The sequence below is a fragment of the Dunckerocampus dactyliophorus genome, chromosome 9 (assembly GCF_027744805.1).
Source record: "Dunckerocampus dactyliophorus isolate RoL2022-P2 chromosome 9, RoL_Ddac_1.1, whole genome shotgun sequence".
Taxonomy (NCBI): domain Eukaryota; kingdom Metazoa; phylum Chordata; class Actinopteri; order Syngnathiformes; family Syngnathidae; genus Dunckerocampus; species Dunckerocampus dactyliophorus.
The window spans coordinates 17084397-17107985 of record NC_072827.1 but is presented as its reverse complement, the minus strand read 5'-3'; the positions used below and the strand labels follow the sequence as shown (position 1 = coordinate 17107985).

General features: G+C 40.1%; 1 protein-coding gene across 1 annotated transcript in view; it reads left to right on the top strand.

Moving 5' to 3' along the window:
• The window catches only part of LOC129188080 (receptor activity-modifying protein 1-like), a 65138-nt gene that overhangs the window by 8734 nt on the left and 32815 nt on the right, over window positions 1–23589 (top strand). The window lies entirely within an intron of this gene.

Genomic DNA, 23589 nt, shown 5'->3' with positions numbered 1-23589 from the left:
TGATTAGCAATATCAAGGTGAATAGCCTCTGAGCTCGCTTTATTTTCAGCCGTGCTTCCCCTTCTCTTTCCATTAATCCGTTCGTGATTGTTTCTGTGTGAATGCCAACAATGTGTGTATGTATACTTCTGCTCTTTTGTTGTGTACGTGTGTGTGTTTGTGCACAACAGTCGCCCTGTTTTTCATTATCACGCCTGAGCAGCTAATGAGCGGGGCTGAGGCTCTGTTGTTTAGTGAAGCATGTGCATGTTTGGGACTCTTTTTGTATGGATGTGTGTGTGTGTGTGTGTGTGTGTGTGTGTGTGTGTGTGTGTGAAGGAGAGAAATGTGTGTTTGGTTCCCGTGTTGGTGTCCGTAGTGTAATAACCGTTGAGTAAAACTGCACTTTGGCAGGGGACATTTCAATTGTGTTACAAATACACATGTGCTGCCCTTTCGGTGCGAAATAAGAGCCCGTCACACACACACACACACACTAATGTCCAACAAATATGTGCTAGTATTAGTAGTATGTATTCAGTCTAACCTGCCTTACTTGTTGATAGTAGGCAGTGACGTGCGATCAGGGGAGGCAGGTGAACATAAGTTGAGGCCGCAGTCAGCGTGGTTTCTCAGCTTAGTGCACGAGCCACACCTACTAGAGATGGTCGCGTATTGACCGAGCCGTTCAAAGCTCGCAAGTTTTTACCGAACCGGGACTCGCGTGTATTCGTCTCTGTTAACTCGTTCACTTACCCTGCCCAAATCCAAAAGGAAACCAGGTAACACGGCGTTAATGGCGCAACTGTTGCTCCCGCTGCATTTGTATAAATGTATTAATCCCGTGGGAAAAGCAACATATTTGTTCCTTGCCTCAAATAAACTCTCCTTTCCACTTCCTGTTCCTGTCTGAGCCTGTCTGGAGATCTGCCGCATCCAGATGTACACCTGCACGGGGCCATATATACTGTATACGTCTATGGGAGTCTCCGTCTGAGCTTTTTTTTTTTTAAGTGAATTGAGTACTTGATTCACTTTAGTGAGTGACTCATACAAACTCGAGTCAGTAAAAGGAATCGAGCTTACCATCGCTACCGCCTATTGTCTGAGTGCCCACTGAGATGGCCTATGGCACCTGCAAGTTTCAGTTTGTCAGCATGTCACGAATAATGTAACGTTGCAGAAACATTTATTATCGCCCATGACTTTCTGCAGCCTGTGGAATGTCTTTAATGTAAGTGTGACATCATTATTCTCTCTAACCAGACAATAAAATAATAAAAATGCAGCACCGCTGAACCTGAAGGGGTGGCAGTGTGCTTGAGCTGGAAGGTTCTTGTCACTGCCGTATTTCCACAGAGGAAAAGCCAGCGTCCCCCTCCCCCATTCAAAATGCATTCAGTATATTTCTATGCTGGACGAATGAATGAATTTGACTGCCATGATGGAGGATTATATACCCAAACTTACCTGAAGGTGATCGGACTTTTACAACAAAAGAGAGAAGAGTAGGAAAGAATTCATCCTGGATCCTCAACTCTGTGTGCTGTGCCTGGTTCTTCCAGACTGTAGTCATGATGCCGTCTGGGTCGATCCCTCCATATCCTGTGAGGGGGTCTCTCCTGCTCACTAATTCCCCTAAACAAATACAACAGTGTAGCGTTACGTTATACCACTTATTCCTGACACACAATACAGTTGTTTTTGTGACTTGCGCAGTTAGTGAAGGAATATTAGTCACATATTTGCATGCCAACATATGATACATTTGATCAAATAAATATATTGATTTTTGTCCACCATATTTGTGCATCTCAAGTCAAGCATTAAAATGCTCAAGGAATGGGATGCTTTTATTGCCATGGTGACACAACAGCGTCTATTTTATCATCTTTGTATTTGTATTTGCACATGAGTTTTCAACTCCACGCGGACGTTTTCGACGAAGCAAAATGCAAACATACAGCAATGATGCATGCCGTTAGAAGCTTGATTGGCTTGAAACCACACGTTTTCTGTATGAAAGCCACGGCAGCTGCAGTTAATTACAACTGCTGCCATTTTCTTTTGTTTGCCACTTCTGTTGCTGCCTCTCGCCTGTTCTGACGGGAGGCTAATAATCGTCAATGAACTGTCACTACTGCTGTCACAGAGCAATAGCCTTTTGACCACATGATAACCTCTTTGTCCACATCTAGTGTACAGTACATACACACACCATACATTCATTTGACATTATTTATTACATCATGCATTTGTTAGTACTGTAGTTGGTGGTGAATCCCTGCCACTCTCTACATGATATTGTTTAAGAAATATTAACAATGTTGTCCCTGCAAAGGGCCACAGTGACAGGTAGAAAAGGACATCGATCCATCTTTGCATGTTCTACAGACTGGACTGGTCGCCAGTCAATCCCAGGGCCCATAGAGGCAGCCAATCATTCACACTCTCATCCACACTGTCACTGAAACCCACGCTGATTGCATCAGAGTCAGCCAAGTGAATTTAAGGATACCTTTCATAAAAAACAAGCCTATACTTCTTTATTTTATTAAATAAAGTAAATAGTGTTAGATTATTTAGCTTATGTAATTTCTGTCTCTACATGGTTGCCCATTTACAATGTATCATTTGCTGTCTGTATCTTGTGTGGAGGAGCGATCGCATTATTTAAATGTATTTTTCATTCTTATTCTATTATTTGTGAAATGTAACTGTGGAAGAGTGATTGCAATTTTGTTAGCTTTGTGTGTGGGCGAAGCTAAAAACCCAGGGGAAACTGTGTACAGTCTTGCTAAGCACATTGAACGAGGTTGAATCCAGATCAAAGTCCTTGAGGTCGTACTTTTGTGATACAGACAAATTAAACGTTATTCACACTGTAATAACTGGTTCAAGCTGGGAGTTTTGTAAGGTATATACAGTATATTAAATCTATATTTTCATTACTGAAAACCAAGACACTCGGCCCAGACCCACCCTTGACAAATTTCCCCAAAGTAGGATTCAATATTAAACAAAATAAAACCTGTTTATGATTTTCTAAATATGTTTTTTAGCATTATAGAGCACTGTAGACATGAAATAACACACCTGTCATCCCCTTTGCGTTATTATTCTTTGTTTGCACCACATTGTGCAACTGTTATATGCAGAGTACGGGATCACGGCAGGGACACAGGAGACGGCAAAGCATGTTGCCGACCTAACTAGCTAGTCTCCTATTTATTTTGGAAGAAGGACAAAGTAAGAACCCACTTCCACTCGGAATTGGGGGAGAACTTGTTTTCACTGTGTCGTGTCGGACATGCCATGGCTGACTGCATGCAGTGTTAAGGTGTAATGTCATGTAATGTAAATCTACGATTCATCAATGCAACATCGGTAAGGGAAATTGCAAGGGATGACTGTATTACAAAATATTATCTATAACCATAGACACAATTTCCAAAAGAACGTGCAAAAAGCAGCACTAAAAGTATTCCAAAAACAGAACGATCCAGGAACCTGAGGCCAAATCCTTGTTGAGTTTTGGAATGTACCGTAAATTCCGGACTATATATTTACTACAGCTCCCATGATGCCTCGAGTGCAGATTCAGGAAGTAGTGAAGTGGATGCTAACATCACGTTTTGCAGTCTAAAGCAGTGATTGTGTTTTGAGCTGACAAATTTTAAGTAAGTTTGATCAAGCGTAGAAGTACTACAGCTTCTGCTTGGACTGCTTGCACGGCAGCAGCTGTTGAACTCAGATGGAAAAAAAGCATCTCGTGTCTCACTTGGCGGCGCTAACGGGTGATGCTACACTGAATGTCAGTAGGATTGCAAGGTTTATGGTGTGTCTCTCTGTGTAAATATTGTGTGTAATATATGTTACAACGTGGACACCTGCGGCTGATAGACAAGTGTGGGATATATATCTACAATATTTTTTTTGTCTTTAAATTTGGTGGGTGCAGCTTATATTCAGGCGCGCTTACTTTAACCAATGTTTTTTGGGAAAAATGTGCCTCTAAAATCACAAGAACTTGTCCATGATGTCTATTTTACAAGACTTTAACTTGACAAGCTTCATAGGATCAACGCCATGCTTTTGTTTTGCTTTTTCTTTGGCTTTTAGGCAACATTTCAAAGAACCATCCACATAGTGTTGTTGAGTGCGGTCCGTTTAATGTCCCAATGAAAAACCAGGACATCTTTATTACTTTCTAAAAAACACCCCAGGATAGCCAGGACTGGACATGCAAACAGGGCATGTCCTGGGAAAAGAGGATGTTTGGTCACTCTAATTTATGTTACTTTTAATTTTGGAATTAAGACTGCTGAAAACTTGTTGTTTTTGCTTTTTTTTCTACCAAACCTTTGGCACCTCGTTGTTTACCATCTGTTTTTGAGAGGACTGAAGCACTTTTCCACTTTAGATGATCCCAAACCCCTTGCCATCTGGTCACATCAGATGGTCGAGGGCTTGACTCCAGTCAGCACTGCAGTTTAATTAGAGATGCTCCATATTGGGTTTCGTACCGATATCCGATATACTGGTATTGTCCATCACTTCATTACCGATACCGTTATCAACCGAAATGTCAGGCCACATCTTGTGTCATGAATGAACATATAATGCTTCTTTTACTGCGATGCAACTGGATGCATTTAGTACAAAAAACAAAAACTGTAGACAAATACTATAAAATGCATTGTACGTTACAGAAAAAGTGCCATATTTATGTTAAACATTTTGTCTCAACAAAATAGTCATTAAGGAAATCATGACCAATAGTCAACTTAAATAATATAACAATGATAATATTTGGAAAGCTGCACTTTTTTATGTTGCACAAACATCCATATAAGAACAAAGTGCAAAGTATGGAACTTGGACATGCAGTCTACCATGAGTGAAATTATAAACTGGTCTTATTCAGCACATCACGCGTGAATGTAGCGCGCCGATATCATTATCAGCAGAAAAAACATCCAAATTACATATGATGCAGTATGGAATGAAGCAAAGATGCATCGAAGAAACACGTATAAAGAAAGCGAGGGTCGTACACATCATAGAACTGGAGATCTGTGATATTGTGAGATCAGTTAGATACAGCCACATTTTCTCAAATCCTTGCTTGTTGCACACTGCAGAAAGAATGTTCTGCATGGATGCGGAGAAGCAAACACAGCACACACACTATACTGAAAATTGGACTAATTATACAGTACGGCTATTAGGTTGTTTAAAGCCGTGAGAAAATAATCATGTGTGGCACCAGCAGCACAGTAGAAGTCAGAGAACACATACAGTTTAAATATTATAACAGAAAGCAATTATTTAAAAAAAACATCCGCGTGTTGTTTTCAGTCATTTTTCATTCCACAGTGAAAAGTAATGAGTTGTGATCATCTTAAGAAGAAGCCCGTTAAATGTATTTTCTGGTACTGAAAACATTTTTCCTGTTGAGAAATGATACAGCAAGTAAATAGGATAAATAAAAAATAGAATAATCCATATGTATCTCTGCTTGAGGAAACCCTCCACACTTTCCCAAGCATGTAATGGGAATCACTGTGTGAACAGATTAAGGTTGTAATCTGAGTATGTGAGGAAAATGTGACACTGGATTCGACACTCGACAGGAGGGAGCAGCGGTGCAAAGAGGAAGCACACAACTCCCATGATTGCCATGAGAGAGTGATGCGTGGAGAGACGAAATATTAGTAAGAAAATAAATGGCCAGGGACAGGAAGTATTTTAAAATGAGTTCATTGGATTGGGTTAACTCTGGGTTATACAAGACAGATTTTTCTTTACCCTAGCTGTGCATTATGTGTCTTACAATCAGCAGCTGTGATATCATGTTGATTTATGGATGAAGAATGGGACAGGATTAATTTGGCCCTCCCTGTGTTCACTCCTTACGCTCCCACTGTGTCCTCACCACGGATTTTCAATTATACGTCAAACACAGTATTGTTGCAAAGTATGCCAGTGTTATTACTGGGTCCAATCAGACGTTGGCGATACCTTCCTGAAAGTAACTATCTCTCCCCCTCCAAATACAAGAGATGCAAGAACTGTCTTCTTTTCATTTTTAGAAGGCTTACAGAAAACACAAAACGATCCCTGTCTACATGAGCTGCAAAAATGACAGAATATTGTCATTCGTGTGCAATGCGAGGAGGGCTGCAACTAATGATTATTTTTTTAATCGATTAATCTGAAATGTATTGTTTCAATTAATCATGTAATTGGCTAGGCCCTCGACGGACCAAATCAATATGAACCAAACACAAACAGTTAGTGGTTTGGTCCGCAACATATCAGAAAAGAGTCAAAATGTCAATCAGTCTTTTCCAAAGTCAAACTTGATGTCTGTGAATATTTTGTTTTGCCTAAAACACAAAGATAACGGGTCTGCTTTCATGGATGACTAAGGAAAATAAAAAAGTATTCAAATTTGAGAGGTTGAAATCAGAGGATATTTCCATTTTTAAATAAAAAAAAAATAGCCGGTGTGGTGTGATGAGGTGGCACTACACCACTAATGTAGTTCTTTGGCGTAACAATGTTAATAATAATAGTAATAACAATGTTGCTATAGATTGGTTAATACGCACGTCACATTACGTAAATGAAGCTAAAGACTTGATGTGCAAATGCTGTTTATAATTTAGTCCAAATGAAAACAAACCCAACAGCATTAGCTCGTTAATGCCCAATTTTGGCCACTTACTGTAGTAAATCCTTCACCACAGAATTTGAGTTAATGAGGATATTGGTTTGGGTAGCTGTGGGCAGTCCTGTGACATTTTGGACACTGCTAACTCACTCCCTTCCAGAAAATCGAATCTGTCCTTCAATTAAGTATGGCGGTTTCAAATTGTGTCCAAAACATGACCCGGCAGGCAAAAACATGAGTATATCTGTGAGGCTTCAGCGATATTAATGATCATCATCATGAGTTTGATATCAACCAATACCGATATAGGCAGCAGCTCTTGCCTCAAACTAGTGTCAGGTCACATCTCAGGTGATGAATGAACGCATAATGCTTCTTTTACTGTGATGCCACTGGATGCATTTCACAAATAAACCCTGTTTGTGCAAAATAAGGCAAATACCGCAATATGCAATATAACTCTTAGAAAAAATGCCATATTTATTTTAAACATTTAGTTTCAACAAGTCATTTAAAACCATGACCTCGCCAACTAAGATAATATGTTCTCCTACTATTAACTATTCACTCACTTGTCAAGCATTAATGAAACATTTTAGATTAGCAGTATTAAAGGAAGACGCATAAACAGCGCTTTCATTGCAAATTGCACATTTCCACTTCAAAGGCGAAACTTGGAAATAATTCCAGACTGCGGACATACTGAGCTATATCATTTTTCTGCTAATATATCAGACATCCCCAGTCTTGTAGTTGACTTGCCTGACTTCCATGCTGGCAGCATGTGTTCAGTCCATGTGTATAGTTTAATGCCGTGTGGTTTGTTGCACAAAATTTGTTTCATAAAGCCATTTGGGTAATCTGTTGTTAATCTGCTGATGTTCCGCCTTGCCACGCTCTTAATGTGCCCCCAAAAAGCACAACATAATGTGACAAGGATTAGTCTGCAGGTAACCTGCCATTGATAGTCTAGTTGTGAACAAATGTGAGACTAAATGCGATTATGCCAGCAGTAACACTGCCAGACGGTCTTACCTTGTATTTTTTGTATACAAAGCCGTTTGTCCTTTTAATTTACGTCGCCATGACCAAAATTTCCAAAGCCCTGTAAATGAGAAAATGGAACACAAAGACTTTACAATTGGTTGCCATGAATTGTAGTTTGTTTCTAGCATCCATAAAGACATGCACGCATATGGACAGCTGATAAGGAAGGTAATTTATTTTCTGTCCAAATCATCCCATCCTCTTCTTCCCTATGCAGTGATTCACTTACTTTCTCTTCTTTCCTGACATCAACTCCTTTTCCACTAGGATCCCACCTAAGAAGATCTGGGCAAGCTGATCAGTAAATTTCAAATGTTTGCTGCTTTGTAGGCATACATCCTCTTTTTGTGTCGCATCTTTAGACCAGATTCCTCTGGAGGCTGAAACCATCGATTGACACTCCACAAGTCCATCCTCACACGCTCCCTGTCCTTGTTAGACATTTATAGACGTGCTCCTGTGCGCCTGAGTGCATCCTTGTCTTTGTCAAAAAGAAATAATCCCCTTAAAAGAGCGCTCGTCTACGAATACAGCTTCGACCTTTAAGAATCCGGTGAAGTTATTGTATTTCTCTCAGCGTACAGACACTTTCAAATGATATTATCCGTCTTCATGGTGGTGCAGCTACAACAGACAGTTGGAGTTGGACAGCTACTGTACATTCAAAGACAAAATGTACTTGTGTAAAGCCTGTCGGCCCATCTTCTACAACTTAAAATCTTCATATCCATATGCATGCGTAGTTTGTGGTTGCAAATTTCACGCAACTATGCAAAAGCTGGTTGAAAACTGTGTTTGATTTTGAAGGCACAAACGAAGAGACAAAAAGAGTCAGTAATCTGAAGCTGTCGAAGTAAAATATTGTCCCAAACTAGTCTGGAAGGATAACCTCCTCCTCTCCCGCCATATCTCTTGGTAATAGCGCACAGAATCTATGACATTCATTAGCATTCAATAACCTTTATCTTAATCATGGTCACGATAGTGATAGCTGTATGCCGTGTTCTCTTCATCCAGGGGTGTCCAGACTTTTTCCACCGATACTCACACACAGAATAATTTATTTAACATTCTTTAGCTTTTTTTTTTAAAAAAAAAAAACTTAATTACATGCTAAATCCAATGGTCAAAATTTGAAGTGGGACCTTGGTTAACATCATTAATCCATTCCAGACGGGCCGACTCCAAAACATACTCTAACCGAATCAGTTTTTCTCATTTGTCATTTATATGCATTAAGAATTGTTTCATGCATGTAAAATGCAAATGCATGTAAAAATGTGTTTTGTGTGAACATTTTTGAGACTTGTGTCGTAGCTGTGTTAGTTAGCAAAGAACTACAGAATCAACCGTGGATGACATCATAGACGGGCGACGGAGCTGACTTCCAGTTCTTGTTTCCAATTATTAGCAAGCTAATATAACGAAGACGTTTTGTGATAAAAATACATTGGGACCACAGTTGGACTCTCGCAGTGTATTAATAACACGACAAAATGCCTGGCATATTGTACGGTAACCGGAAAATGTACACAAACCGAGGCAGAATTTTGCCGCAATTGTGTTTAGGAATTGCCACTGGCCAGGAAAAAAATGAGCTGCGGGCCATAAATGGCCCTCTGGCCAGACTTTGGACACACCTGTCTTAAGCTATCGTTGTTGGTGTGTGCAATGCAAGTTCTTCTTAGAAACATCATTTTTTTTTAAGATTATATGCCTGAAAACCTCACACTTTTTCGTACGATCTCACTAACACGGCTTCACACAAAAAAGTTGATTAACTGTTCGTGTTTTTAAATACCAATGGAATTCTAAATAGTCTGACAGCCAGGCTGCAATAGCACCCAATTCCCATTTCCTACCATAATGAGCTGTTCAGTTTGCTCTCAAATGAAGCCAGTTGTTGATCAGTACTTCTGTCAAAGTTGGTTTCTGATGAAATGCAAAATAATAAATTAAATCCATGCTTTGTAATGGAAGATCGCGGTGCATAATTGCTTGATATCGAAGCAAGGAAATAGCTTTTTCCACCAGTCCCTGTCAGAAATAGTCCTGTTCTCGACCCTCCAGTATTTTCACAGTGCTGTAGGGCTTTGCCTTTTCATCCCTGCTAATTGTATGGTATTACCTGCGAGTGGCAGACCTCTGCTGAAAGCCCTGCTGACTTTAATAAGCAACTGCTGATAGATGTGATCAACTTGACACACACACGCTAGCTGCCAAAATGTCACAGTGTAGTGTGTGCTAGTGTGAGTTGCCTGAAGTGTGTATTCATTTGGGCAGTGCGTCATCGATAGGGCACATGTGAAATATAAGAGACTGTCAGAAAAACATAACAAAAAGCAGGCGTAAGGAAGTATAACCTGTATCGACAGCGATATATCGATATTTTTAAAAATATCGATATTTACTTTAAGCACGATATCATACCATCATCATACCATCCGTGCAGGAGGGGCGGAGCAGAAGCCCAGCGGCTCCAGTCGAAGCGACAAGAATTAGTCAGCAAAGTGGTGTGCTATTATAAAGAGGTGTTCTATCACATTGCTAAAGATATGGTCTCCGTTGCAACAGCGGAAAAAATGGCTTTAAAAACCTGCTGAAAACCATGGACTCGGGATGTCCAGAGGGCTTCGCAGTCGCAATTATTTAGCACAACAAGCTTTACCACAAATGTACAAGGAAGTCAGACAGACAGTTGCTAAGCCTGATGCATTTGACAGGTTGGTATTCCTGGCACAAAATAAGGACATGCTTGTATCTTCTAAAAATGTTTACCATCAAAATATTTCTGTTCAATTTAAAGTATTTTTGAGTTGCTGACGTTTTAAAAACCTGGCACTTGTTCATATTTTCTTCTTTTGTTATTAGCTGAGGATTTGAGCATAGCTAAAGGTTTGCTATAAAAAGATTGTACTTGACTTTTTCTATATTTATTTCAAAAAGATACCGGCCTACTTTATTTTAGAGGCTATTTTTAGATATGATTTTTTTATGGGCATCTTTAAAATCTTTAAAAAAACATCCTCATGTTAAGTATGTATTTTAGTAAAACAACTTGACACACATATTTGGCTTTGGTTTTGTCTAAACTCACTTTGCTTAAAAAATATTGGAATATATAATGTACAGTATATCAATATTCAACCTAAATATATCGGAATATAAGTTTTGGTCCATACGTATCTCCCAGCCTATTATCTAGGCATATTTATACAGGTGATCCTCAAGTTGCAAAAAAGTTCTGCTTCTTCGACATGTTGTAAGCTAAATTTAGTAACACTTAAGCCAGAGGCTACGTCCATCAAATTTTATGTGTTGTTTAAAAATATTTTTTATGAGGTTTGTTGGAACGCAAACCAGTCCTTGGGCGAAAAAAAGTTTGGGTACCACAGACTTAAGCCACTCAAATTGTACACAAAACACATGTAGAACATAAAACACACTGATAAATACAGTAAATACAAGAATAAATGAAAGAGTAATAGTTGCTGTCGCTTTCATAGGAGCAGATGCTTTCATATGCCAGGGATACTGTAACTACCTGGCAGTTGTTTAGTGTAGAGTTGTGTGATTTCCGACACTCCGTGAAGTCATGAACGTGACATGAGTCCTGACTGTGTGTGTATGGATACGTGCAGACAGAACAGTCGAGTTTGCTGATGTTGTTTTGGCCGACAGTAGCCTGCAGCCTGTCGATATTACAATACCATCTTTATCCTTAATAGAGTTCACGACAATTCAGACAAGAACGGCCAATATTGAGCACATAGTGTATTCTTCCACCACCGACACGCACTGTAACTACTTCTCGAGCGAGTCTCATGTTTAATGACCAAAGTCATGTTTTTTATTTACTTATGGGAGCAAGTTTGAACCTCAATTAGCGACATAAAAGGCAAACTATAAGAATCAATCCAATGCAGTGCAGTCATCTGTTTTGTTTATTGACCCGCGGCATATTCTAAAAATATAATTTAACAAGAAATGTAAAAAAAGAAAGAAATGGGCAGTAATTTTAGTATAAAATCAAAATATTAAGAGAAAAAACTTTTAATCTAACAAGAAAAATGTAGTAATAGTATAAATAATGTCATTTTAGTAGCATGAAAAGCCGTATTATTAAGAGAAACAAACAAATTAAACAAATTAAAGTTAAGATTTTGTAAAAACTTGGGTTGGGGAAAAAGTTATAATATTATGGGAATAAAGTCAAAATACTACAAAAAGAAATGCACAAGAATAAAGTTGAAATAATTCGAAAATAAAAAAAATAAAACCCCAGTAGAAATGGACAAAACAGTTCTTATTTTACGAGAATAAAGTGAAAATATTAAGAGAAAAAACGGGAATAAGCTCCTAATATTTCGAAGAAAAATGTCATTTTCGTAGCACAGAGCTGAAATATTAAACAAAAACATCTGTTCTTTTTTTAAATTAATTTTGGGAAAATTAGGTTGGGAAAAAGTTATAATATTATGGGAATAAAGTTAAGATTTTATGGGAATTAAGTCAGTATATTATGACAAGAAAATTTACCAGAAGAAAGTTGGAAATTGTAAAATTAATCATAAAAAAACTGCTGTAATTTTACAAGAATATTAAGAGGAAAAAAGTCACATTCCAACGAGAAATAAAGATTGCACTTTATGGGAATAAACTCGTAATATTATGAAGAAAAATAATGTCATTTTAGCCGCATGCAGTTTTTCATACCTGACAGTTTTGACTGCGCACTTGCAGTCTGGTCTGTCTCTGTGACAGTCGCCCTTGCATCCTTTCATTTTTCAGTATGTGGCCCTTGCTGGAAAAGGTTTGGACACCCTCGGCATACAGCGTGGATGATGTACTTGAAGGGATTTTATCATGAGCAAAGCATTGTACCATGTGCCAGACTGGCCTCAGTTCTTGTTTATGGCCCTTCAAGTACACATTTTTGTCCTGAGGGTTGTGCCAGTTTGTCAAATGACAACCCTTCAGCCTCTCTTCTTTTCCTCACCCTTTTTATTTGCACTGGTCAATTAAGGTGGTTTTAAATCACAGCGAACATTCTCTGGAACATGATCCGCCTGATAAAAAGCTCACCTCCGTTCACAGATCATGTCAACAGGAGGGCCTTGATGTGATATTTTATTCCTCGATCTTAATGTGAAGCGTCCATTCTGGTTTATTATTTGGGGTCTATTCCAGCAGCCCAACCAAAACTTATTTTATTGTTTCTCTTGCAGCACCATGCCCAGTGTGTTATTTATAGCCACTGCTATAATACTTGGATTATATAATCCCACAAAAATACATTCTGGGGATTATTTTAGGCGGGCAGTTTCAGTTTGATGTCACAGGCTATTTGTTTGTGTCACATCATTTTAACCTAGATAACACTGAATTATTCATGCATGCATCATCACATTTTTTGCAGTTCTCTATACCAGGCCACACTCTTTTTCTGCTCTTAGCATGAAACGGGCCCCATCTACTGGAGCTCATCAGTGGCCTTACGGCAGGGGTGTCACAATCATTTCAGTTCTGCGGCCACACACAATCTAATTTGATTAGAATGGGCCGGACCAGTAAAATCATAGCATAACTACTTATGTTTTTCCCCATTGTTCCCCATTGCAGAGAGCTTGACAAGGATCTTCTATTCTTTGTGCACATTGAAATCGGTAGTCGTAGGTGAAATGGAAATGCCATGCTTCTAAGTGATACATTTTTGAGGTATAGTGATGATAAAATGAATGTTGGATAACGTTTGGGTCGCAATTGATGATTTAATCCTGGATATTGGGGGCGCAAAGGACAGAAAAACCTAACAGGAATAACATAGTTTTATTGAGTGGCTCTGATATTAGATGTAATTGCATCCCGTAAAATGATTTGCAGTTGAAGTCGTTACTGATGTGGGCCGCATGGTTAGCATGTTGGCCACACAGTCAGGACATCAGGAAGATCTGGGTTTGAATCTCCATTGGGCATCTCTGTGCGGAGTTTGCATGTTCTCCCCGTGCGTGCGTGGGTTTTCTCCGGGTGCTTCGGTTTCCTCCCACATTCCAAAAACATGCATGTTAGGTTAATTGGTGACTCTAAATTGTCCATAGGTATGAATGTGAGTGTGAATGATTGTTTGTCTATATGTGCCCTGCCATTGGCTGGCGCCCAGTCCAGGGTGCCTGAAGTCAGCTGGGACGGGCTCCAGCATACCCCCGCGACCCTAATGAGGAGAAGCGTCTGAGGTCAATGAAAACGGAATCTTAGTAGAGGTGAGACTCATCAAAGGTTCTGCAACACAACTGTATACATTTAGCAAAGCCCAGGAAACTTTGAAGGTGCTTCCTTCATGTCGGAGCGGGCAACTCGACCAGCTGGAAGTTGGTAACAGGAGCAGATACTTTAATATGCCAAGGATACTGTCCTGTGTAAAAAGTAATCTTTCTTAAATGTTACCTGTTACAGCAACAAAATTCAACAAATGAGTGCAGCAAACATGTGCCGGCCTACTATGAAGTCATTTAAACACATTTTTCAGTGGCTCCCGTATTTGTTTAAAATGAAAACAAAATGTAGCCAACTTTAACATAAAAAATCGCATCAGAGCTCACATTTTTGCATATGAGTGTTGTCTGATCAATAGTGTTTACGTTTGTGCTGAATTGCCATCAATAACCATTCTATTGATCCTGCCCTTCACTGTCTTTTCCGAAGAATTTCTTGTTTATTTTTCAATTCAAAGAATAGATGCTCTGGTATATTTAACGATTATTTCACGTATCTTCCATCTGTGAACGGCTTCCCCCTCCTTACGATCTCATGTGCATGTGATCTCGGTAAATGTGGTGACTTTCCAAACCCTCTTGGTGATTTATCTTCCCAAAAGCGACTGGCGACAAATGCAGGGACTGGTATTTTGAGACGTGCAGTGAAAAAAGATATTGTTCTGCCCGCCTCCAGCAGTCACAAACGGGGTGACCCCGTCAGCTCTCGCAGCACACTATCCGCCTCTCCCGGAGTCACCACCTCGGCGATTAGCGTGTCACATCGCTACAGCGCGCTTCTCGTTATAAAACATATTGCTATGCTCTCGTAAACTCTATAGTTTTATTTTACTGTGCAGTAACTTGCCTCAGACTCAACTCCAAACTTGGTCAACTTTTTTCTCTCCAGTGAGACTCACCGCATGCACTAGCCTGCCTCCCCTTCCCTTGCTCATCCAATCAGCAGTCAGAACTAGAGTAGATACATTCACGGACTTACGGTTGGTCGGATAGTTCAAATTCTTTTCAAAAATGCACTTGCACCTACTTCGGTGTTAAAATTTGTGTGTGAAAATTTTGGCTGAGTGGGGAGAGTTGAAAGCGTAACCTAATAATGGAAAAGTGTACTTGTTTTAACTGTGATGTCATTCAGGGCTTCACAACAATCACTGCAGGAGTGAAGAAATGTATCCATCTTCTCTGCAAAAAAAATAAATAAAAAAATAAATAAATCCTGCTGCCAATGAAAAGGAGGAGGGCCGAATAAGCCCAGACTCTCTGGTTTGGACACGTTGTAGAGATACTGTATGAGGACGGTAGAGCTGGTGGTAGCCAGATATTTTGAGACAAAGGCTTAAAACGTTAAATCACGGGTATTTGTGTTATTTTGGGAATGTGGGAAGAAACCGGAGTACTCGGAGAAAACCCACACATGCACGGGGAGAACACGCGAACTCCACACGGATGCCCAAAATGAGATTCTAACCCAGATCTTCCCGATCTCCTGACTGTGAGGCCAACATGCTAACCACAAGGCCCATAAAAAAACATTCACCCTAAGTTAGTAGTAATGTATAAATATGTGATAATACAGGTCAAATGTACAGCTTACATGGACCACTGTTGGTAAAGAGCTCACAACTTTTACATGTTTAGTTCTTTAAGACGCAAAAGTGAAACTTATATACTGTATATCAATACTTATATATATACTTTAAAATGTGATGAATGGATGGATTGTGCATCTAGCATTTAGCTTGCGAATGAACAATGGCAATTGAAGAGAGAGGGTTCCGGAGTTGAATCTAATCCAGTGATTCCCTCAAAAATCAGGGGAAAACACCAAAGTCAAGCTACCTGGTGGGTTTGGAGGAGTAGAAGCAAAGAAAAATAGACATTTTTATGTGCGTATCAATTACTTGCGGCTCTTCGTCATTCACTGGTAGGCGTGGAACGTAACTCCTCCGAAAAGCGGGGACCTACTGTATTGCAATTCAAGATTAAATGGATTTATCGAAAATTTTTTACTGTCAAATTGATCCCGTGAGCCATATGGAAACCCCTTTTGGCCTGCAGGCCGTGCGTCTGAAACCCATGCTTCACACCCTCAGTCGCGCCACACCGTTGCTTATAGAGTACTTGCAATTTATTTTACACCACAATTTGCAATACCTCAGACTTCCTATAAAAACAAGCCTGTAAATAGTTAAGGGCTGCGTGTGTGGCTCCTATTTAACTTTAGCAAGTCAGACAGGTTGTAGTTGCAGCGATCTATTTATTCTCACCACAGCAAAGCCAATCTTGTATAAAATGATAACGTGTGCTTCTGCTGTCGGCAAAATGGACATACACTAAGGGCACAGAATGGAAACAAAACCCCACATTGTCTTTTCTGCTATAGTCTTCCCTCTTATCTAACTTGCTGACAGCAACACACCTCTTCCAAACAAACAATCTGCTAACAGCAGTTTGCAGGCAAGATACGGTAGCTAATTAGCTGCTTAACTGCTGCCCATTAAACAGCCTGTTAGTATAACCACGAATGGCACTTTGGACTCATTAGATATCGGCGTGCTTGTTACTCTTCAAAATCCCTGCTCACACATGCTGGGTTTGTTATTAGAGCTTATTCTCTTACAGTTAAATTGATATTTTTCATCACATCAAATGCAGCGGCTTTTTCATGATGAAAAACGCCACCGCTGTCTGTGTGCTGTGTTTCAATGCAAATTGACATATATGTATTTTTCATGTACAACAGGTCTATAGAAACTAAAATGCCTCATTTTATTTATCCTATTTACACCAGAGTATCATTTCTGTTTGTGTTTTCTATTGACCGATCTCTATCGTGTGTGGAGGAGCAGTCGCATTCATTAAATGACATGTCTTTGTTTCCTTACGTTTGTAGAGTACGTTTGTGGACTCTTTCTGTCGCTTCCTATTAGAAAAGTTATCGAAATGTGAAAGTAATATGGAAGAGCGTGCAATGTGCGTGTTGCATATCGATTGTCAGCCCAATCACACTCATGCGCACCAAATATGTGACCGAAAATGAGCGCCGATTGCAAAATCGACATCAAATTAAATGGAGAACCGGAGGAAGCCAAAGTACTCGTTGGCAAAGCTGTCAAGGAACTGGACAAATATTGAAGATATTAGAGACACATGACGTGGCTGGAAGTCAACAACAATCGACATTAGCAACGTCGCAATAACAGACGTTATGCCCACTTCAACAATATTAAGAAAAACATTTAATTTGCTGATTACCGGCCGCATGGTGGTCGAGTGGTTAGCGTGTTGGCCACACAACCAGGAGATCGGGAAGACATGGGTTCGAATCTTCACCGAGCACAGTTGGCATCCCGCAGTGTATTAATAGCAAGACTCACGCTTTATTGTATGCTAACTGGGAAATGTACATTTTTGCATACATTCCGGCAGGCTAACAGGTGAAAGCTTGCCGTACGCTAAGCGAGGTTCCACTGTACAGTATGGAAGCTGCAGGTTGGTTCTAGGCCTGGGAGTGACCACACATGTGTGATACACAATATTGACAAAAGCATTGAGCATGCCTCCTCATCAATAGATAAATTAATCCCTGGGTGGGAAAGTCCCCGCAGCTCCCACCAAATCGTAATTGTTGGTGGAATGGCTGGGTGTACTGTGTGTATTTCCATAGCGAGTATCACAGCCTCGGTCCCAACACAGCATCACTTAGCGATACAAACAGATAAAGCCATTGATGTTACACATGATGGCTTACTATACGTCTCCTCTGATGTGGAGCTCAACCAGATCGCTCCAGGTTGTATTCTAAGATCGTAGATTATTTTTGTTGCTACTTTTTTTTTTTTTTTTTACAAAACATTGCAATGCTGCAGTGAAGCACACTTGAGGGGTTTAATATTCACAGTCAGGGGACCCAAGAGGAAGAGAGCAGCTTGTGAAGCTTCATGGCAATTTAAAGTTATGGAGTCACTGGTGAGAAGCTGGATTGTGTGTGTGTGTGTGTGTGTGTGTGTGTGTGTGTATTCTAGGGGGGGCATCGGGTGCAATAGATTTTTGACAAGGCCTGAGAGACTAAAGGGATAAATTGCTCATTTCTAAATGTCTTTGAAGAAAATCTGTCCTCGATCCACCTCTCTAGTTCGCAATGTTAGAGATGTTAATATTAAATTCACCCCCTGGTGAACATTCCTGCACCTTTATATATATATGAAGTCTTCCTTACATACAGAGATACCTGTACATATGCACACTCACAGTACATACGTACTTCCCCACATTACTCACTGAGTTATCCAGGGTGTTATTATGTTGTTGGTTTTATTACAGCGACGGTGATTTCAGCAGTATGACTATATATATATATGTGTGTATGTGCGGTATATATGTGTATATATATATATATATATATATATATATATATATATGTATATATGTATTTATGTATGTGTATGTATGTATATATGTGTGTATATGTATTTTTTTTTTTTTTACAATGATGTGCATTACAGTAACTTTGATTCTATTCACTATCATGGATAATCATTTCATTACTACAGTTATGTGTGACTGTTTCAATGCGGTATTATCATGGTGATCACTATCATAATTCATCATTTCATGACTGCTATTGTGTGCGACTGTTTCAATGCAGTATTGTCATTGTGATCACTGTCATAGGTCATCATTTCATGACTGCTATTATGTCTGATTGTCATTGACAGCTTTGTCATTGTGGTTGTTGATATTGATTTGTCCTTTATCCTTGTTCGTCTTTATAGTTGTCACGGACATTTATTTGCTGATGTCGTTCGGTATGTTTCTGTTGTTCTGTCACAATTGTTGTTGTTGCTGCTGTTGTCCTTGTCTCTTGTCTCTCTTTTTTTTGTTTTTGTCCCCTCTCGCCCCCCCCCCCCCCCCCCCCCCCGGTTTCCTTTTCTCTTCTTCTCTGTCCCCTCCTGCTCCGGTCCGGGCGCTCCAAATTTGCTTTATAACAAGCATCAAGGTCGAATAAATTTTGTATGACAGGGGAAGTGTATATCACACTTCTCTCTGGCAGAGTAAATCTGTTGAGCACTTGACGGCATTTAGGTATACAATTCTATCTGCTTTAAAGGCTGGACAGGACAGGGGAAAAAAAAAAAAAAAAAAAAAAAAAAAAAAAAAAAAAAAAAAAAAAAAAAAAATAAAAAATAAATTCACCCCCTGGGTCTCCAACTGCCTGATTAGATGTCAGCTGAGGTATGCGTGCATGTGTGTGTGCGTGTGCATGTGTGTGTGTGTTAGCTAGTGAGTGACAAGGCCTGAGTTCAAACTGAAAAAGAGTGACACCAGCAGCCGATGCGCTGCTCTCCTCCTCACTTCCTCTCCTCTAATCCAACAGATATATGCACCGCTTGTCTGATGGAGAAGAGAAAAGATCCCGTGCTCATTCAGCTCATTGACGCCAGCCAACCTTTTGACCTCTCGTCCCATGCGCAGGAATAAAGCAAATGAGGAGGGCCCACCCTTTAATGGTCACGACCATGGTTTATTTGTTTCAGACCTGCTTAAGTGATAAATTAGAAGTAAACAAATCAAATATTAATATGAAATGCATAAAAATGAATACAAATATGAAATAAAATCAAATGAATTAGAATAAGACTGAAACTAAAGCATAAATAAGTGCGGAAAATACAGTATATTAAGTGGCATTAAGTTTAAAGCGGCATACATGTGGGGATGAGTAGTGATCATTTTCTGTCAAATCTAATGTTTTGCTAGAATATTCCTCAGTTGGGCTGCAGTTGACTGATCATCAAAAGTTTTCCCGCTTCCTTGATGTCTTTGACAACAACTACTTCTTCCAGCTTCTTCCAGTTCTCCATTTAACTCGATGTAGATTTTGCAACTGAGCCTTGAATTTTCCCCTGCCTATTTTAATGCGCTTAAAACATTTGAGAAAGAAGCGCCTACGGTGGCCAACAGAGGCAAAAGCGCAGCAACGTCCAAATGCTCCAAACAGAAAAAATAAAAATAAAAACATAACCGGGATGCCGAGAATAGTTACAGTCTGCGAAGTTCTGTTTCCAATCCCGACAGACTGCGGCCTGCTGGTCAGGAAGTTCAGTGGTGCGGTACAAGTTCAGATAGTTTGTGGGGGATGACAGCGTTAAAAGCGGAACTGTAGTCTATAAAGAGCAATCTCATGCTGGTGTCTTTATTTTCCAGGTGGAAAGCAATTGACGTTCATTTTCAACAATATATGACACAAGTTGGTCAAGAGTACCTTAAACTTATTTCTATTTCCATATGAAACACTTCTAACATTTTTTTACAGGAAATGTTGGATTGTGTGGGGGTTTAAAAATATGTATAAACCTGTGGAAAGTCTGAAGTGAGCTGTGGTGAAAGCAACAGTTGCGTTCTCGTCTATGAGCGGTGACTAAAAAGGGTTTAAAAGTCACGCTGGTGGGTGGTCTGCTGCTATATTGGATAATAAGGGTGGAGGCGGTCAAACACAATTTAGAGATGAAAAGCCAAAAATGGAGATTTCCATCATGATGCAGCATCAGATGTAAAAAAAAAAGAAAAATGGTGGAAGCGAGCTAGAAAGTGAAGGGACTTTGGGAGAAAATAGCTGCAGTTTCTTTGTGTGCATCAGGTCTGGCAGCCTAATTAGTCTTGGCCTATGAGTGGAAAAATATGTCTGCCCTGTGTAGCCTATTTGACACTTTCCAACTCGGAGGAGTCAAAGGCTGCACACTGTGTTAACAATGTCAGACGACCCACGACCAACACACTGCTGATACTCATCTCAAATGTAAATTCGCTGACACAGACGGCACACAGAGAGACACTACGATGGAGTAGACTACTTTACTCGTTAAGACTTTGTACTGTAATAATATTGTCATCAAAAGTGTTCAAGTCCGTCATAATTAGCCTGGTTGCTTGTCCTGACATTGAGCATTGAGGATCACGGGCTTAGACCAAGCGTGCGGCCAATGTTGGTCGCCATTTCTCTCCTTTCTGAGCATTTTACATCTAATTCCACTTCCATACTGATGACTTTCCTTTTCTTTGAGGCACTGCAATTAGGAGAGTATGCCTTATGCTTGGAGACATGATGACATAATGAAGGGCAAAACATTTAGGGGTGGTTTTCACATCCGTTACGATATCGATATTGATATTGCAGCCTTGAGTATAAATCAATACTGATATTAATGCAATGTCAGCATGAAAGATACATGCTTCTATTACTTATTTTGTAGTGTGGAACGCTAGCGAAGGCTTGATCAAGCAAACAGAGAACAATGGTCAGCAGCAACAACAAGCATGAGAAAAACCGACCCATTTACTTCTACGTGCATCTGGGGTAAAGTTTTATTGACAATGTAGTGGCAGCCAGGCATAATGTAGCAAGGCTCGAGTTGTTCAATTAAGCGTTTAAACCCGGCATTACTCACCACTGAGATCTGCTGGCTCTCTGCTGCTGTAGCTAATGACTTTTTTTTTGTCCAGTGGGAGTCTCTCATACTTTGCAGATGTTTTAAACAGCATTTGTTTGAGGGCGAGCCGTGGTCTTGCGAAAATCCTCATGCCGTTTTCTGTGATGCCGTTGCAAATGCATGATGAGGATGGGCCGTATTAAACTTCCCCGGTTTTGCGCCACCAAGGGAAATTTGTGCATGACAAGTTTTGGACTCAGCTGTAACGTTTTTCTTCGGACTTTAAGGAAAAATGGCTCCTATCCTTGCTAATCACATTAGCACACACTGTTGTTGTGATCACGTGGGCTATGCATGCTGGATGTGGCAAGTGCCTGAGCTGAGTCAGGAATGGACTGCACGTATCAGAGTGTTAATATTGGAGATTTTAGTTGCAGGCTGTTATAATCTAATCATTTTTTTTGTTGATATCGGATTGATATTTGAAATCACTATTGTATCGGGACAGTGTAGCGACGCGTGACTACTTATTATTCTGCCTGTGTATTATTTCATCTACATATTCTTCCCCATACGTATCAATTCAATACTTTGTCATTGTAATAACAACAACAATTATACGTAATCGCAGAATTTTGTTAAAGCTTAGCACACCTGCAAAGTAGCAAAAGTGCAAATGGGGTGCACCTAAGTTTAATTGTGAAATACACAATTAAACACAGATAATATAACAACATGAAGGTCCAACAGAAGGATATAAACAGTCAGATGTTTGAGGAGTGTTACGAAGTTGCTGCAGCAATGCAATGTCCAGATCACACTTATTGCAGTTATGGGATGTTAAGATGGCAGTCCATTTAGCAGTCTCACAGCCTGAGGATATACTGTAGATTGTGATCCATGCTGGTGGTACTGGTGCGGGTGGTGTGGGTGGTACTCATCTACGGAAGTCTTGTTCCAATGATTTTCCCTGCTCATTTAACCACTCACTGGAGTGCCTGCTGCTCAGCCTTAGTGCGGCTGGAAAACCACACTAACTGGGAGACTTGTAAAAGTTCACCATGAGTCGGGCCTTTCCTCGTTAATGCCCCAGGACAGGTCATCTATCACAGTCGCAGCCAGGAATTGAATTTTGGGACTCCATCTACAACCTTGATGCCAATGGTGCATGCTTGTTTTACACAAAATCACGTTTCTTTGGTTTTCTTGATGTTAAGGACCAGGTTGTGGTCAGCTGTGATGCCAGCTATCTCGTTGCTGCTGTTAATTAGCCCTAGCATTGTGGTGTCATTGGAATAAACTGTGCAGTCATGTAGACTGAACATTTTTATATATGAATAGTTGATATATTAGAAGAATAAATGTTTATAAATGCCATAAGTCTAATAAGTGGGATTTCAAAATGTAACACAGCTGTCCAATCCAGGATATAAAATGCACCTCTGATATCGTTCTGTTTTATTATTATTTCCTCTCATTATTCTTGTAACTGCATGTGTTATTAGTCATCTCCATGTGGCTAGAATAATGCTTGTCATGATTAGATAGCAAAACAAACATTTTACATTTATTACTCGAGAACATTTACAAATACTGATGAGCTTCTGAGTGGGCATTCACACATGGATCACTGATTTCCACGAGTCCCATCAACAGTGAGGAGAGATTAAGCATGGAAATGCCAGGTCGAAGGTCATCTGTTTATGCTCCAGCACGCTTCCAAAATTTGACAGAGAGCATTTGCATTCAAAGGATCAAAATGCCTCTACACACAGTGGCCCCGTGATGCTGTCCCCATGCTGGTGGGCTGCTATGACAGAGGGAGCGGCGGAGCTGGAGGAATATGCATCATCGGTCCTCGGGTTTATCTCCAAATGCGTAGAGCACTTGTGTCAAACTCTTGCCATGGAGGACCGAGACACTGCAGCTTTTCTCTCCAACCAGTTTCTCCAGCAGGTGATTTCAGTGATGCGCTCCTTCACTCAAATGTTGATCATTAAAATCACTTGTTTAGCGGAAAGAAAACCTGCAGTGTCTCGGCCCTCCATGGCAAGAGTTTGACACCTTGGGCGTAGAGGATGTACCAACACCAAGACTTCCATCACCCACCGAAAGCAGAAAGCAGACTGGAAAATCTCGTCTGAAACCCAGGCCTCCTGCATTCACGTGCTCTCAGAACATCTAG